Source organism: Vulpes vulpes, chromosome 15, assembly GCF_048418805.1.
Source record: "Vulpes vulpes isolate BD-2025 chromosome 15, VulVul3, whole genome shotgun sequence".
Taxonomy (NCBI): Eukaryota; Metazoa; Chordata; class Mammalia; order Carnivora; family Canidae; genus Vulpes; species Vulpes vulpes.
Genome location: NC_132794.1, coordinates 102,267,058 through 102,283,663, shown reverse-complemented (window position 1 = coordinate 102,283,663; position 16,606 = coordinate 102,267,058). Strand labels below are relative to the sequence as shown.

Genomic DNA, 16,606 nt, shown 5'->3' with positions numbered 1-16,606 from the left:
GTATCTTTGGTTTGAAATGGTTACAATGTAAAACACAGTCATTCATTTTAAAGATTTGTCTTGTTTTAGTTGAATGTTTAAAATTCTTCCAACTCTGTATTTTCTTGCTAAGAAAAACCTTTAGCTCAATTTCTGACTAGAGAAGTAGTATCAAACTTTAACATTTCTTCTCACCCCTTAAGTTTGAGTTTAATGTATTAACTGAAGACCTTGTCTTTGTAACTATTTTAATATTTATCTCTATGAAATGCAGAGGACTTTTTTGTGCAATGGATAATACAATACAAAAAAAGGCTTGTTTTTGGTTTGGGTGTGCTTTCCGAATTTGTTTGTTGGCAAAAAAATTTTGACTAATATAATCAGTAAATGCTTTATCTTTTCATCTATAATTACAGATTTTATGTATCAATGTTGGACTTTTCCCATCAGGCCCTTGTGAGATTTGCATTCAGGACACCTGTAGCTGAAAGCATTTAGCTTATTTTGGTATTCAGAAATCTGTTGATAGATGCCAAAATTAAGACATCAAATACATGTATTCAGCCATTATTTTTTTGAATTCCTACCATGTACAGTCTGTGTTTTAGGCACTGAAGACAGAGCAATTAATACAATTGACTTTGGTAAACAAGTAATCAAATTAAAAAAAATAACTTCATAATGTAATATATACCATAAAAGGAAAAAAAAAGGTGGGGGGGATATGGAGTGACTGTAAAACCTTCTATTGTTGATATTTAGCTAAGATTTGTACAGGATGGGGGGTTGCCTGGGTGGCTCAATGGGTTAAGCCTCCAACTCTTGGTTTCAGCTCAGGTCATGATCTCAGGGTGGTGAGATGGAGCCCCGCATTGGGCTCCGCACTCAATGGGGAGTCTGCTTAAGACTCTCTCCCTCTCTCTCTCCCCCTGCCCTACCACTTGCACTCTCTCTCTCCCTCCCCCTCTCTCTCTAAAAAAAGAAAAAAAATATTTGTATAAGATAGTGACATATGAACACAGACTAAATTGATAAGGAGCCAGCCATTATGGATATAATAAGGTAATAAAAATATATTATCCTGCTAATAAATCCTATAAGAATGTATTTAGTTAGTTATTTAGGGATTTGACTGCCCAGAGCCAGGTGCTGTGGCTCGGCTGCCATCCAACCAAGTGGGCCAACAGATAGGCCTCCCGGGAGCGAGCTGCCCGGGCACCTGTGGCCCAGCGCCGGCCTTCCTAGCAGGACAGAGTGATGCTGTGGCTCCGTTTCTGCCTCCCACATCTTGTACATGATTGTGGGCCTTGCTAACCTGGAGCTGTGCCTGCAAAGGAATTCTGAGAAATGGAGTTCCAGCTTAGCTGGGTCGACACAATGCAAGGCCAGCCAGCTTGTTCTCAGAACAGCGAGATGACCAGGGTGGCTCACCTCCCCCGTTTTTGCTCCTGCCTTCCCTCCTCAGTGCAGATCTGTTGGACACTGCTGTCCCTGGCCCACACACAATACCGAATTCCCTCTCATTTCTCTATTTTCCATGGCACTCATTACCTTCTCCGCACAGTTATTCATTATCATTGTGTTTATTGCTTGCCATTTGCTTCCCATCTGTAGGATGGAAGCTCCACAGGAGCATCAATACTTTTCCATCTTGTCTTGTGATGTGTCCCAAATGGCTTGAACAGCCCTGTCACCGAGTGGGCATTTAGAACAATGGAAGCATGTCACAGATGGGTCTGGAGGAGTCAGCTGCAGCCAGGTCAGGTGGCATGGATTTAATTGTAAATGTGGTGAGAAGCCTTTGGGTGGTTTTCACCTGGGGAGTCATGTTTTAAAAAGCTCACTGTGGCAGCGTCCGCATGTGAAGGGGTGGACGTGAGGGGCCTGGAACAGGGCTGAGCCCAGAAGCAGGAAGACCAGGTAGGAAGTGATTGCCATTATCAGGTTGGGGTGAGAAGAGTGGTTACAGAGGAGAGGCGGGTTGTCAGATTCAAGATATATTTAAGTGGAAGAGCTTGCAGCACTTGCCAACGGGTTGGATATAAAAGATGAAGGTAGCTCCAGGTTTTCTTCTGAGCTACTGAGTGACATGGTGGGCCCATAGGCAGAGCCAAGGACTGGGAGAGGAGGAGGTCTGAGGACAGGAACTATGGTTTTCATTTATCATCTAACAAGTATTTGCTGAGTTTCTACTATGTCCTGAGCACTGTGCTAAGTCTTATGGATACAACCGTGAACAAGATGGACTAAAATCCTTGCCTTCTGACAGCTTATATTCTCATGGGAGGAAAAATCATTAAACAGGAAAGTCGGTAAGATGTAGTTTGTTACAAGGTGTTAAGAGATGGGGATAAGGGAGGAGGTAAGGAGTGTAAAGGGAGGTTGTAATTCAAAATAAGGTGGTCAAGAAGACCTCTTAACAAAGGGCCTTTGATAAAGACTTGGAGGAGGTAAGGGAGCAACTCATGAGGACACCTGGTGAAAGAATTTTCCAGCAAGATGGACTAGCAAATTCTCCTAAGGTGGAGCCTGCCTGCCATGTTTGAGAGGTAGCAAAGAGACCAGCAGTGAAAGGGGAGGACAGGGACAGGGAAGTGATGGGCTGGGGATCATCACTACGTATGGATTTGGCATGAGATGAGAAGCCCTCAGAAGCAGAGGAGCGACATCAGCCAATTTAACCTTTTGAAAGGTATGAGCCACCATTAACTATCCTGGTGGAGATGTCAAGGAAGAATTTGGATATGAGTCTGGAGCTCAAGGGAGAAATTGCTGCTGGATTTGGGTGCTACCTGTGTATGAGAGTGTTCATGCCATGGGACTAGATAAGGTCAACCAGGGAAATGTAAATAGGGAAATGCAAATAAAAGGCAGCAAAAATCCAAGAAGAAAGTGTTATACATGGATACTTAGGCCATCTGTAGTTTATTCCTGGTTCTGTTTCTTTTGCACCCTGACCGGGGGACCACTATTGGGAACAATGGTTGATTTAATTCTTATACAGTGCTCTGAGAGTCCATAATCAAAGGGACTTACAAATTCAAAAATGCATAATACATGGGCATATTGTAGTCCTTTGTAAGAAAAGCTCTGACTGTAAGTGGCGTCTGGTGGGCAGATATAACTGACAGACTCAGAAATGACCAAACATTGTCCACTACAGGTAGAGTCCAGCCTTTGTTCCTGGGACCAAACGCCACATTTGGCAGAGGCTGATGCTTTGTGCAATTAAGGCCAGTTAAGGTCACAGTTGGCTTGAAGCTTTACATAAAGAGATTACTCTTGCCTGTCCACAGATGGTCAGAGGCTAGCAGGAGTGTTCTGGTCAACCAGCTATCTGTAGTGAAGTGGGGTGGGAAGAGCCTGATTTGTGGTGTTTGCCTATTTCCACGGGTGTAAATAGTCTCACCACAGCCGATTTCAAGTTTCCAATGATTTAACAACTAGCTTTCAAAATTCCTGTGATTTTCCTGAATACCTAACAGCTGACGTCAGCATGCCACACTTTCTCTTTCCATAACCTATGACTAGGCCATACGTTTGAAGCCCCCAAGCCTGTGGCTTCTCAGATTCTCTCCACCCCCTCTATGTGTGCCTGCAATTCACATTGAAGGTGGCCAAGCGCACAGCACAAAGGCATTTACCTCTGGAGCTGGGAGCTCTTTCTCTGTCACAGTCACTTTTAGCCACGACCCCAAGAAGACATTAGCAAGTGATTTCTGAATTGAACTTGCTGTCTGTCATTTCCTGCTGCAGGATGCTTGTCCTTTGCTGGGATGGGCTTATATCTGGCATATAATGACGCTTTCTGCGCCATTAAATTATTTTGAGACCTCCTCTAGAGAGGGCCCTGAACTTGATGCTAGGGACGCAATGAACACAAACCTGCCCTTCAGGCCCTTGTAGGAGAGTTGAGAAAAGTGGAAAGAATACCTGGGAAGGTTATAATAATACTTTTTAAATTTTTTAGAGTCAGCAAATATGCCGTGCAAAATGAGGACTACAGATGGTGGATGCCTTAGGAGTTCACAGTAGGCAAACGCGGGCAGGCTTTCATGGGAGCTATGGGGCTGGAATCTGTGCGAAGGCACAGACTGAACACCATGGGAAGCTTGGGACTGGGATCCCATTTGCTTTCCTCATTTTCATTTACCGCTTTGCATCCAAGGAAATACCATTCCCCCAAGTACTCGTAATGATCAGCAAAATGCCCCTGGATGATTATACATTAAAACAAAGACCATATATCTATATATTTACTTAAATCAATGCACTACCCTCCCCAGGTCCACCTAAAATTCCACCCCATTTCTGAAAGTCACATATGGGAAGTTCAACATCCTTTGGGACTCACTGCTACTTAGGAGTGGGAAAGGAACTGTTTACTGAACCAATTCACTACATTTAGAGCCCAGTGACCTTTCTCCCATATGTACTATACTGTGTTTGAGGAAAGAAGCTCAACTAGTTGGTCAGTGGATTCTATGTGGTCACTGCAGCCTCTTTTTTCATGCAAATCAGACCCAGTATGAAGCATCTCAGGTTGGTCCTGTGGCTCGGAGAAGCAGGTGAAGCTATACCGAAGTGTCACCACCTCCAGGTCCCCAGGACAGGAGGCATTGTGTGGCTCCCAGGGGGGCACAAATGTCCCCCATCAGTCTCTTTGTGTATGTGATAGTGATTTGGGGGAAAATGCACAAACTAGAAGACATCCAGAAAGTGAGACTGTTCTCACTGGCGACATTTGTGCCGCATTCTTCCCGCCCCTGGTGTGCAATTGCAACACTGAGACCGGTGGTTTCTGGGAGCCAAGTGGTTGATTGGGAGCCCCAGGAGGCAACAAATACAAATTAATCTTCAGGTCCACCAGTTCCCCTGAAACACACCGCTTGCTAAACTGTGACTTTCAAGCCAAGAGCGGCAATTTTCCACAGCTCAAGTCTGGGAAAGGCTATGAAACCACATGGGTCAGAAAACCAAAGGTGGTTTTTTGCTATTTTGCATGGAGCAGCAGAGGTACAACTCCAGAATTCCAGATGGGCAGCAGCTGGAGAGAGTGTGTGTCCACAAAGCTGCATAGCAACTCAGAAAGCAACTGCTGGAGGTTTCTAAAAACAAACCACTGTCTTGTCTTGTCTTGTCTTGTCTTGTCTTGTCTTGTCTTGTCTTGTCTTGTCTTGTCTTCTCTTCTCTTCTCTTCTCTTCTCTTCTCTTCTCCTTCCCTCCTTTCCCATCCCCTCCCCTCCCCTCTCCTCTCCTCCTTTTCTTTCTTTCTTTCTTTCTTTCTTTCTTTCTTTCTTTCTTTCTTTCTTTCTTTCTTCCTTTCTCTCTCTCTCTCTCTCTCTCTTTCTTTCTTTCTTTCTTTCTTTCTTTCTTTCTTTCTTTCTTTCAGCTTCTCTAAACTGTTGGATTAACTTCTTTGGAAAGAAAGAGAAAAAAACAAAAAACAAACCCAAACCTGGAACCCATTGTTTTGTTTTCTCAATTTTCTTGTCAACTGACTCACAATTAAAAAATGTCAATTTCAATCAATTTCAATTCTGCAGAACAGAAAACTAGAGAATTTATAGGCAACTATTATAAACAAAGAAACCATCTGGTTCTTTAAGTAATTTTTTTCTGACAGAGTTCTCTCCAAGTCCTAAGATCACTTATTTTTCCTCATTGCACCACTGTGAATATTCCTGTTTTTCCATAAAGCCACAGAGCCCAGCTCAGGTAGGTTCCTTTGAAGAGGCAGGCCCCTTCCCCTCAGGGAGGGTGGGCTTCCCAACCAAAAGGCCCAACCAAAAGTGGGGTAATAAGGACATCTGTCTCTTATGTGGGGAGGGCTGTGTTATGGGAAGCAGCTCCATGACTAGTGGAGGTCATCCAACCCTGGTTATTCTGGTTCATTTGTCATTTTGTAGTGACAGTTTTCACTTTCCTCCAGGAATCTCCAGGGAGGTTTTACAACATTGTGACTAAAATTCTGTCATGTGCTGGTAGCTTCTCCAGACTGAGGATTTACTTGCCCCAAAGCCAGAGGTGGCTCCATCTTGGGGGCAAAGTCTTATGTAAGCCATGTGACAGCAAACAGTGGTCTCTAATCCCCCATCCTTGGGGGGCCCTCCTTCCTTTCAGTACCATGCGTACTGGCTCACAGCCCTATCCCACCTTCGGGAACCATCTGGCATCCCTGTCAGGGTTTCTGCAGGTTCCCGATAGAGCCTTGCTTTCTGCTCACCAGGCTGGGCCTCAGAGAATTCTCTGATGTGGACTTTCCATGCTCAGCATCTTGTCTTCCGAGACACCTCTCTTTCCTCTGCCTCTTTCTCTCTCTTCCAACCCAGTGTCAAATGCCACAGGACGCCCTATCACAAGACTGTGGCACTTGGCCGGCTTTGCTGCAGGCTCAGGAGGGATGGGCTGGAGCTCTAGGTGAATGTCACTCAGTCCTGACCCAAGTCTGATCTTCCTTTTCAGGCCCTCGGGGTGTCATTCTGCTGCTGGGTCCTCTTGTTCCCCTAAACTGGTCCTGTCACTCCCAGCTCCTCTCCCAGTTCCCCTGCCTCAGGCCATCCTGGCCCTCCCTGGGCTGCCCTTGAAGTCTTTACTTTCTGCCCGCTTGATCTGCCGCAGCACCTTCTAAGCTCACCCTGCCCAGAAAGACTATGCCCATTGGTCTCTCCTCCCTCAACCAAATGGCCCACCAAACCCATGAAGATATTTTTATCCTCACAGATGAAAGGGAGAAGCAATCATCTACAAGAAGAGAGGAATGGTGCCACTCTGCTATGAGGCCATGGCTAATAAGCTGGGAATTGGCTTTATTTCTCACTAAACTCGGATTGACTGTCCCAGTCTAAGACTACACTGGGTCTGTGTGGCACTGGATTTAGGTTCAAATACATATCAAGTGCTTCGGTGCCAGACATTCCAGTGAGCACTACAGATACAAGAGTGGACAAGCCAGGCATGTTCCCGAAGACGTGTGGCTGATGACGAAGGGCATGTGAGGACTTCCAAGAACCCCAGAATGTGCTTAGGCCCCTTGCTCCAGCCACATTCTGTTTTACCTCAGGGAATTTAGGTTGAAACCAACAGGCTAGGCCTGGAGAAGGGCTTGTGCCTCACAAGCTTAGAGACCCACAGAGCTCAGATCATCCTTGAGAATGCTGCATCCTGGACACACAAGTGAAGTCTTAGAGTTACCACCCAATTAAAAAAAATTTTTTTTAAAGATTTTATTTATTCATGAGACACCCAGAGAGAGAGGCAGAGACATAGACAGAGGGAGAAGCAGACTCCCTGCAGGACCCAGGACTCCCTTCAGCTCATGACCTGAGCTGAAGGCAAACACTCAACCACTGAGCCACCCAGGTGCCCCTCCTTCCAAAGTTTCTTCCAGTTCTGGCTCTGGCCAGAGCTGGGGACATACTTTCACAGGGTGATAGCTGCAGCCACAGTGATAGCTGGGAGCCAGAGGGAGGTCAAGACTACAGTCACAGAACACCTATAGAAGAAATGGATGTCAGTTTCTGCTTTGTGACCAGATCCATGGTCACAGCGTGATTCCCCAGAATTAGGTGTAGGGAGAGCCACAAAAGCCATGAGTGGTATGATTGTGGCTTTTAGCAGTTGTGTCCTCATTTCTGTGGTCAAGCAGAGAGGCTGAGAACATGTTGTGAGAAGAATGTTCCAGTAATGCCAGCTGGGTGCCAAGGGCAGAGAAGCAGGTTAATGTGGATCCTGAGAGGAGAGTCAGGCCCTTCCCCACTCCTGTGGAATTGGCTGCATGGGAAACTACCAGATTTATTCCACATTTTAATATTCTATATGCCTTACTTTCATTTCTTCTAGAACCCTCTGCTGTGGTTTCAATGCTATTTTAAAAACGCATGAAAAAAAAAAAACGCATGAAAATAAAACCACTGGTTAATGACCAAGATGCTACCTAAAATTTCAGTTCTGACCAACTTGTGGTCTAGACTAGAATTAGACAGTTCGTTTTTTGACAGGCACTTGTATCCCCTGGAGGTCTTGTTAAAATGCTAATTCTGATTCAGTGACTCCAGAGGGAGACCTGAGATCCTGCACTTTGGATGAGGCCTGGGTGATGCTGAAACTGCTGGCCTATAGCCCACACTTTTTAAATGGCAAAGCTTGATGATCTCATGGGCTCCACTAACACCACGTCCACAGTTCTGAGTCACCGTGAAAGGAACAAGGACAACAGGAGCACCCAAGACAAGGCTGAAACTCCTATGTCAGTGACTAAGGAAGAAGCAGCATTTCTCTTCCCTGTCCTCCTCCCACCGCCAGAGTTCACACTCTTGGGAACTGGGTTTAAGCTGATGTTCCTTCTCCCCCCTTGGCAGACACCCTACCTCCCTAGGATATTTCCATCTGTCAAGGATGGAACCACTTCTCCAAGCCCTTTCCAGTTAGTAAGAAGAGTGACTCTGGCTCCCAATACAGAATGTGACTTGTTCTTGAACCAAATTTCTGTGATCTTGGCTTGGGGAAGAATCAGTCTTCTCTTATTCCAGAAGAGTCGATATGATTAATGGTGGGCCGGCATTTGCCTTGCATATTCTTCACAACAAACCTGCAAGGAGGTTTTCCTATCCTCATTTGTAGAGGAAGAAACAGAGGCTTGGAGAGAAGTCAGGCAACACGTCCAAGGTCGTACAACTGACCAGTAACAGAGCTGCCATCGTAGACTGTGCTCCTTTCACCACAACTTACTGGTTTTCAATGACATATTCAAAAAGCTCAGGGTTTTTCTGGATTTCAGACACTGAAATCCATTAGTTGTGACCCTGCTACCAAACAGGGTGACCTTAAATTACTATAGACAAGAGATGGGAAAGGGTCATTAAGTACCAGGCAACATTTATTACTTAAACCAATGGATGTGTCCTAATGACTTTTTGAATTTCAAGGGTAAAGAAAACAAACAAACACATAAGCTTCCAGGCAAATCACTACAAATGAATATGTATCAGTGTACCTTTAGATTTCTCTTCTATTACATGAAACAAAAGAAGTAATTGTTGAACAGCATTGACATAATTTTTGGGAGAAATGTTTATGAACCAATAATTCTAACATATAGCGAAGTTAATGTTTGCAAAGACATTATCAGATTCTAGACCTTAGGAAGTCAACCACCTACATGCCTTGTATAAAAAGATTACCCATGGGGATCCCTGGGTGGCTCAGCGGTTTAGCGCCTGCCTTCGGCCCAGGGCATAATTCTGGAGACCCGGGATTGAGCCCCACATCAGGCTCCCTGCATGGAGCCTGCTTCTTCCTCTGCCTGTGTCTCTGCCTCTCGCTCTCTCTGTGTCTCTCATGAATAAATATATAAAATCTTTAAAAAAAAAAAAAAAGATTACCCAAAGAAGAATACCAATTAGCAAATGAAATAAAACAAATGACTTAAGAATGGGGCAGACACAGTATAAGTGTACAGTGTTTTGTGACCAGTTAAATACAATACAGTTAAATCTAAATAGTTATTGCTGTGTGGTTATAAAACTTCATATAAATATCAAAGTAATTATTGAAAAAGAAAATATATATTATTAGTAATAACAATTTAAGCCAAAAATTCCCAATTAAATAAACCAAAGCTGGAAATGGCTGAAGTAGAAAGTAAGTAATAATGTACTAAATGTCATGTTTATATATAAGAAAGGCAACAGGAACTATTTCATTCCTGTCAGTGACAATCAGAGAAAAATGAATTACATTAATATTAAACATAGTAAAGATGCACTATATTTTCCCCAAAATTATTAGAAAAGAAAAAATAAAATAGGTCAGACAAGTATAGCTTAAAGTGTAAACAGCTGTTAATCCTAAATAATAGAATTACACATGATTTCATTGTCTTCTTTTTACTTTGTTTGCATTTTCCAAATTTCTATAATAAACTTGAATTATTTTTTTTTAATTTCTTTTTTAAATTTTTATTTATTTATGATAGTCACACATACAGAGAGAGAGAGTCAGAGACACAGGCAGAGGGAGAGGCAGGCTCCATGCACCGGGAGCCCGATGTGGGATTCGATCCCGCGTCTCCAGGATCGTGCCCTGGGCCAAAGGCAGGCGCCAAACCGCTGCGCCACCCAGGGATCCCCTTGAATTATTTTATAATATACAAATGAAATCCCCAAAATTACTATGGAAAATATTTGCTCCTTTAAAAAAAACTATGCATGCAACCAGTAAACCAGTCTTACACGGTCTAATACCAAATAGCCTTGCTAACTGGAATTTCCTCATTTTAGTCTGTAGTCTCAGGATGGAATTTATCTGTTTCTAAGCCTCAAATGTAAGCATGAATAATTGATATACCTGGAACCTCCTATGAATATATCAGTGATCTTTGCTTTGTGAATAGCGTCAGATGAAGGCAAAACTCAATGACTTTACCCTGAAAGGTGAGGTCACTTAACCGACTGGATAAAACCCTCCCCTTTTAGCACTTCATTTTTAGTTCATTGAAAGACATAATTTTATCACCACCATCACTGTCACCATCACCATCACCACTACCAACACGAACTATCACCATCATCCTCATCACCATCACCACAACCACCACCACCGCACTGCTTATCCTCATAGCTGGCACATAGTAAGTGCTCATTAAGTATTTGTTCAGTGGTGATGCTGACATGAGATTGGGGGGGAAAGCTGGCATGGGTAGGAGAAGGAGGTATGATTAATCGAGAATATTTGGTCTGAGGATCTGAGGCATGTCAGGGGGAGATATCCTTCAGGCAACTGGGAATGTATGACTGGAACTAGGGGGCCAGGTCCAGCCTGGAAGCCTGGCTTTGAGAGCTGTTGAGAAGGAGAGAGAGAGAGAGAGAAAGAGAGAGAGAGAGAGAGAGAGACACGCAGGCAGCTTGACAGCTTGACAGTTTATGCTTTGAAGGCAGCAAGAGCTCTGTGAGTACAACAGCAGAGGGATAGGAGAAGAACAGGGCATATTGGGTTTTGTAAATCAGAGAAGGACATAGTGTTAAGGAGTAGGCAGTCAAATGTGCTTTAAGGAGCAGAGACTTCAAGGAGAACTCAGAGGAGGCTTGGGTATGAGGAGAGGCCATCCAACTTGATGATTACGGATCATTGGTGTCCTCTCAGTGAGGACACTCTATCAGACTTGCACTGTCTGACCTCGTAGCTACACATGGCGGTTGAGAACTTGAAATGAGGCAAACTCAAGTTGAGATGTGCTCCAAGTGCAAAAAAAACACACTGAACTATGAAGACTTAGAGAAATTAGGGGTGGGGGGGAAAGAATGCAATGTGGCTTATTAATAGTTTTTATATAGATCACATGTTGAAATGATATTTTCATTTCCAATATATTAGGTGAGGTTATAGGATGTATTGGGTCAAATAAAATATGTTATTAAAAGTAGTTTCAGGTGCCTAGGTGGCTCAGTTGGTTAAGTGTCTGCCTTCGGCTCAAGTCATGATCTCAGGGTCCTGGGATCGAGCCCCTGGTGGGGTCCCTGCTCAGCAAGGAGTCTGCTTCTTCCTCGCCCTCTGCCCCTCCCCTCTGCTCATGCACTCTCTGTCTCACACTTTCTCTCTCAAATAAATAAATAAATCTTTTTTAAAAAGTAGTTTCAACTATTTTTTTTTACATTTTTTAGTATGATTACTAGATTCTTTCCAACTACACATGTGGCTCACATCATATTTCTACTGGACACTGTCAGGCTAGTCTGCCAGATGTTAAAATTCAGCAGCATGTGTAAACTTGTCTTTCTTTTCCTTCCTTCCTTCCTTCCTTCCTTCCTTCCTTCCTTCCTTCCTTCCTTCCTTCTTCTTCCTTCCTCTTCTCTCTCTCTCCCTCCCTCTTTTCCTCCCTCCCCCCCTCCCTCCCTCCCCCTTCCTTCCTCCCTTTACAAATAAATGCATTTTAGCAGCTAGTATTTTCTGATGGACACTTGAGTGGTTGATCTTCCACTCTCAATAAAAATAGATGCTTTTTATAATATCAAATCATCAAATTGCTTTAGCATTAAATTGCCTGGAGCCATATTAAAGTCAGTGATACATAGTACATTAGCTATACTGAGCTATTAGCTTCCCTGGGAGAAAAAGAAATAACATAAATGAAGTTTCTTGTACACTAAGCAGCAAATAAATGAAAGCCTTTGAGGAAACCACCTACATAAAGTCCTGAAATTGTAATTACCCTACCTCCAATTTGGCAAACTGAGGTTTTCTTACAATATAGCCATCTCCCAAATAATGGTCCCTCCTGGTGGGAGGTAGCGAGACTGTGGGTTGCATGGGTCCGAGACAAAGATGTTACTGACACCTGAACAGCTGCCTAAGAAGGAAATTCCTAATGTTCTTCTTGGCTGGGATCAGGAATTGTTCTTGGACGTTGTGAGGTCAGCCTTTCTCTCTTGTATCTGCTTGTAGTGCAATGAATTGACTCACTTCTTAGAAAAATAAAAGGACACAGTACAACAAGTTGCTTCTACTCCCCTCTGGTTTCTATGAAAAAATATTAAATATGCAGTATTGAAATCTAGTGTCACATAGCTGTGTGGATGTCCTTCCTTTTTTTTTTTTTTAATTAATTTTTTTGGTGTTCAATTTACCAACATACAGAAAAACACCCAGTGCTCATCCCGTCAAGTGTCCACCTCAGTGCCCGTCACCCATTCCCCTCCAACACCCGCCCTCCGCCCCCTTCCACCACCCCTAGTTCGTTTCCCCAAGTTAGGAGTCTTTATGTTCTGTCTCCCTTCCTGATATTTCCCAACATTTCTTCTCCCTTCCTTTCTATTCCCTTTCACTATTATTTATATTCCCCAAATGAATGAGAACATACACTGCTTGTCCTTCTCCGATTGACTTACTTCACTCAGCATAATACCCTCCAGTTCCATCCACGTTGAAGCAAATGGTGGGTATTTGTCGTTTCTAACAGCTGAGTAATATTCCATTGTATACATAAACCACATCTTCTTTATCCATTCATCTTTCGATGGACACCGAGGCTCCTTCCACAGTTTGGCTATTGTGGCCATTGCTGATAGAAACATCGGGGTGCAGGTGTCCCGTGGATGTCCTTCCTGAAGGGGATAGAGAACTTTAGGGCTAGAAGGGACCCAATGAGGCAATCATTTCAGTAGACAAAGAAGTGGACTCAGGTCCTGTGGTCCCATGATGGCTGGTTCACCTCATCTGTCACCAGCAGAGCCACAAGGAGACCTGTCCATCCTGCTGCCTGCTCCCCATGGCTTGCCTCTCCTGTGTCCCCTACCTCCATTTCCTCAGGAAACTCTGTGGGACCGGAGCTGCCAAGAAGCTCCTGCACCTTAGGGTGGCTTTCTTCAGCAGTGATTTTTTTTTTTTTTTTTTTTTTTTTTTTTTAGTAAATGAAAGGAAAATGGTCCTTTTCTCAAATGCTAATTTAGGAACTTGGGGTTTTAAGTGAACACCTCTGGTCATGATTGGCATTTTTAATCCAGGAGCAGTGAAAATAAAACCAAGATTAATTGATTCCTTCCTATGTTTGCACAGCTATAGCCTTGGTTGAGGGGCAAAGAAGGGATTACAAAAAGTTTCCCATGTAGTGACCTCCTTTCTATAAAGCAGGACACCATTTTGCATCCAGAATCCTAGCTCAGAAGTAGGACTCACCTCTCTATTGATGGTGTCACATTCCAAGTGCGCCAGAGTAAAGACCAAGGATGTCATAGTTGTGAACGCCCATGGCCATTTCAATATGCACCAGGTTCCTCAGAAGCAGACCCTGAGATGCGGACTTATGTGTGAATACCTTATGAATGAAGCCTTCCCAGGGACTAGGGGAGCAGGACAAGGATCGAGAGAAGCTGAGTGCAGGTGTGCTCTCCTGTTACAGCCCTGCCTCAGCCTGATCCCACAGAGGATCCCTGCAATGTCAATGATCCCTCAGAGGGAATGCAGTCCTGGGCCAGGACTTTGTAAGGGCTGACCTGACCAAGTGGGTTCCTGGGTGGCCCCAGTTCTCTGTAGGTGTAGTCACAGAGAGTAGTCTTCTGGAGTGAGTCACGGGGGCGGGCCAGAAGCAGAGCACACAGGGCCAGGGCTTGGACACATGACCCAAAGAGGGATATGGAAGGGATCTTGGCGTGGTCCTGCCAGTGTCTGCTGCACCCCAGCTTTGGCTTGAACAGAATCTCGACATTATCCGCTATTCTGCGTTTGTCTTCCAGGGTTTCTTACCCGGACATCTGGGTTGGAATGTGCAGTGGACATCTGCTGTTTTCTGGTTACCCAATAGCCATCCCTCTTTCCTTTGATCACTGTAATTTAATTATTATTAGGTGATTGGGCAATACTCAACTAATAGTAATTTCAGGAAACGATTCTTAGTCTGTATCTTTTGGCAGAGACGACTCGCCCAGACCTCCTGGGTGAGCACATGCCCAAGGCCCCGGCAATCAGCACAGTCCATTCCCTACGGCCCCGTGACTGGTGACTGGTTCAGGGATAGTACCCCCGTCAGGAGTTGGATACAGGGAATGGGAATGACTCTGGCAGTTTTGAAGCAGAAAGATATTTTATGCAAGGGAATAGGTGCTCATGAGGTCCCTGGGAGGCTGGAAGAGCAGGCTCTGGCTGGGTCTTCAGGAAAGATGCTTTTGCTCACCAGAGATCAAGTAAGAAGGTAGAGAGGTAGGAGCCACCAACCCCCAAACCATAGTATTCAAGAATGTACCCAGTTGTTATACTCCAGGCCTCAAAAGCTTCTCAATGCCGGCGAAACTAGAGATTGTCCACGGGAACAGTGGTCCTTGTCCAGAAGCCACGACCGAGGCAGCAAGACAGTGGCACTCGGGTCACTGCTACCTTCCAGATCGCACCCAAGGACATCTAACAGGTGGCAGCTCTTTTGCCTGGCTGACCAGGAGGCCGGGGATATAGATTTTCAGGTTGCAGCCTTTGTAGCCCAGGGAAGCGTTTCTAGAAGGGCTCTGAGGGCCGGTTCCTGTGACCCACCCCCCCCTCAGGAAACAAGAGTTAGGAATTTGGTTTGGTCATTGAGGGGGAAGAAAAGCTCTCTGTTTCCTGTCGGATGTGAACATGAGAAGAGTTGGTTTAGAGCTGCCGGAAGCTCTCTTGACATCAGATAAGGTCTGAGAATGAAGCCAGTGCCTAGTGCAGAACAGAGTCAATCTGAGAGATCTAGAAGGACGCTTCTTAAGAGTCCAGCGAGGTGACTCCTTCAAGGTCACACAACAGGGACGGGCAGCACTGGATCTAGAACACCTGACACCCCGTGCAAGCTTCTCCCCATCATGCGGTCCTCCACTTAGGGCCCATCAGCCAGCCCGGCAGCTGGCAGGGCTTCCCAGTCCAGGTTTGCTACAGAAGCCGGCTGGCCCGACCCCTGTCAGGAGGCAGAGGTCCCTCCAGAGGGGCCTTAGCAGAGGACCCAAGCACTCAAAGCACATTTGCGTGGCAGGCCTGGTGGAGCCCAGTGTGTGTGAATCACTCACAACTGGGGCTTGGTGAGTGCGAAGTGCAGAGCTGGCTTTGCAAACACCCCAGGGGTTCTCTCTGAGTGGCACACTAAAATGTGACCACACCGGTTCGAGCTATTTTAAGCTTCAGAAACCAAGGGAGGTTAGGCGGGGTGAACCTGCGGGCTCTGAGGGCAGATGAGTTCCAGGCCAGCTTTCTCTGTGCCTCCAAGGTCACCTTGGGCCCCTCCGCTGTCATCGGTGACCTTGCTTTCCTCTTCCCTCTTGAAGGATGGGAAGGATGGACCCTTATAACCTCAGGGGGAGGGAGCTGAAGGAGTGGGAGTGGGGTGAGCACCTGGTCTGGTGCACCTGTTAGACAGGAGGAGGGGTGAAGGGACTGTCTGCTAGATCTGCGGTGCTGCCCTTACACTTATTTATTTGCACCAGTTTTATTTAATCCTCACAATGACCCTTTGAGGTACACACAACCGTTATCTTCATTTGTCACAGGAAGAAACAGAGGCTCAGAGGGAGTAAGAAGCTAACCCAAGGGCTCAAGGTGACACAGCAAAACTGGAATCTGAAACCAGGTGGGTCTGCATCCTTAATCACTGTGCCCTGTGGCCTCAAAACCCAGTCATAACCGCATGTATGCAGCTTTCTATTCCTCCCGACAGCTCTGGAAGTTCCATTTATAAACCCCATTTTATTCATCCACCTCGATTTCGATTCAAGTCGTGATCTCCGGGTGGTGAGAGGGAGCCCTCCACGCTCAGCAGGGAGTCTGCTTGCTTCAAGATTCTCCCTCTCCTGCTCCCTCCCAGCCTGCTCTTGTGCCCATTCTCTCTCAAAAAATAAATATAAATAAAAATAAGTGGGGATCGCTGGGTGGCTCAGCAGTTTAGCACCTGCCTTCAGCCCAGGGCATGATCCTGGAGTCCTGGGATGGAGTCCCACATCGAGCTCCCTGCATGGAACCTGTTTCTCCCTCTGCCTCTCTCTCTCTCTCTCTCTGTTTCTCATGAATAAATAAATAAAATCTTTAAAAAAAGTAAGTAAATAAATAAATAAATAAATAAATATAAACCCCATTTTTCAGATGAGGAAACCAAAGCTCACAGAGCTTGAGAACTCCCCCCAAGGAT

The 16,606-nt window shown here is 45.1% G+C and overlaps 1 long non-coding RNA gene across 2 annotated transcripts in view; it reads left to right on the top strand.

Annotated features, from left to right (window-relative positions):
- Nucleotides 1–16,606, top strand: part of LOC112916237 (uncharacterized) — a 136,610-nt gene that overhangs the window by 44,919 nt on the left and 75,085 nt on the right. The window contains exon 2 of one of the 2 annotated variants that reach the window (XR_003234275.2): nucleotides 15,972–16,051. The exons of the other annotated variant lie outside the window; for it this stretch is intronic. This is a non-coding gene — a long non-coding RNA (uncharacterized lncRNA). The remainder of the gene's footprint in view (nucleotides 1–15,971; nucleotides 16,052–16,606) is intronic. 2 annotated transcript variants of the gene reach the window in all.